The sequence below is a fragment of the Rhipicephalus microplus genome, chromosome 6, assembly GCF_043290135.1.
Source record: "Rhipicephalus microplus isolate Deutch F79 chromosome 6, USDA_Rmic, whole genome shotgun sequence".
Lineage (NCBI taxonomy): Eukaryota > Metazoa > Arthropoda > Arachnida > Ixodida > Ixodidae > Rhipicephalus > Rhipicephalus microplus.
In genome coordinates, this window is record NC_134705.1 from 70,679,060 (window position 1) to 70,680,858 (window position 1,799).

General features: G+C 47.5%; 1 non-coding gene across 1 annotated transcript; it reads right to left on the reverse strand.

Moving 5' to 3' along the window:
• Positions 1-1,266: 1,266 nt before the first annotated feature.
• Positions 1,267-1,454, reverse strand: LOC119168844 (U2 spliceosomal RNA). The gene has a single exon (XR_005109516.2). It is a non-coding gene; the product is annotated as a U2 spliceosomal RNA (small nuclear RNA).
• Positions 1,455-1,799: the final 345 nt, after the last annotated feature.

Here is a 1,799-nt window from a genome sequence, read left to right on the forward strand (position 1 = left end):
TATATGTCTTAAGCACCTTTAGAGCGCAGAATCTTAGGCCATTTTACAGCCATTTAACATAACCATTGCTCTCAACCGATATCATTTCGTGGCGCTGTTTGGCCATGAATGGCCCTTGCGCGATTAAACAAAATATATCATCATCATCGTCACTGCGCTCGCTAGTACAGCTTGTTATTTTTGACCTTCACTTGTGGCTCACACGCATTGTGGGGGATTGAGTGCTTTGTTGTTCCGCTTCTTCGCTTTCTATATCTTCAGCTTTATGAAGCAGCGAGGAGTAATGAGAGTTACAAAAGCAAAGCACAACAAAGCGCTCACGGGACGTCGTCTCACACGTCCTGGGTTCCACTGGGCTTCCGGTACGTGCTTCATGCGTCCGTATGTATAGTGCACAGTACTCTTTCTACTTCCAGCAACTAGCCGTTCATATAAGGTGAGCATGCGAGGATGTTCGTTGTAATTAATGAAAACCAACAACAGGATGAGTTGGCATGCTCGAGATGATGTCTAGATGTATATCGTGTGATCAACAAGGCGATGGACGAGGGCGCCAACTAGGTAACTAACCGCATGACAACGAATTACAGCTACCACTGGGGAAAGCTGGCACCCAGGTCGTCGGACACAAGAATGAGCACACGGACGAGCGCACGTCGGAGCTTCGCCACTCCATCGCGCTTCTGGTGCTTGCGATTGCATCCTCTGCTGTTCCTCGCGATTTGATTTTGTGATGGGGAACAGTGTACATGCGAAGACGTCGTCAGTGCAAACGTCTTCAGGGTAAGACGTCTCGTGAAGACGTGAAATAAAAATGCCTTCGCTTGTCACTGCAACTGTAAACAGGAACAACAACGCGCAATAGAAGCTGTTTCATTTTTCGTCTGAAGTGCGCCAACTCCAAAAGTTGAAATAGCTATACAAGGCTGTTTTATCACATACACACTTTCAGATTTCCTTTGAAACAGTACAAACAAACTACTCATTATCTCTAATAAATGGGATGTTAAAAAATTTTGAGTATGTATGGGTGAACAGAAAAAAGGGGGCTCCCAAATAATAATTTGGGTGAACAGAAAAAAGGGGGCTCCGAAATATAAAGTTTCCGCAAAAAGATTTACTTTCCCAAAGCATTTGGTAAAGTAAATTGGCAGCGCGTCGCCAATGCTTCGGATAGTCGCCAACCCTCGCGGTTTACCCCAATATCCTTCGTGAATCCGGACACGACGTTTTTATTGAGAACAGTATTGTACTTACCCCCGCAGGAGCCAGCGGGCCGATCCCAGAGATAGTGCAATACCGGGCCAACCCGTGCCGGAGTTCACACAAGCTTCAAGCACTGCTCCGCTTCGCAAAAATAACTTTATTATCTTGGATACAAATAGAATCCGTATCACATAATAAGCTAATAAGAACAGACAGTGGTTATCAAAGAGGAAACACATAGAGGGAATGGTAGTCTCGACCTTGCAGGCCTCACCGAGGGCAACCCGAACCTTCCGTTACTAAAGGGCCTGACCCCAGTGAGCCTTCAACTTACCGCGGGGCATCACTCCCCCGCTGACGCACCCCGAAGTGAGACTGCCCAGTAAATCTCAAAGGCACAGACCGTCGTGGGTCCAAAGACCCCAGACAGCCCTGCTGAATAGGCTAGGTGTTCAGGTGCGTAACAGCATTGAGTCATTGAACCAGGACCTGACCTCAGGACAGGGAAGAACAGGAAAATTGCGGTGCAACTGATCAGTCAGCTCCGAAGGAGCTCGTCTTGGACGCAGCGCAAGTGCAAGAAGAAAGGGGAA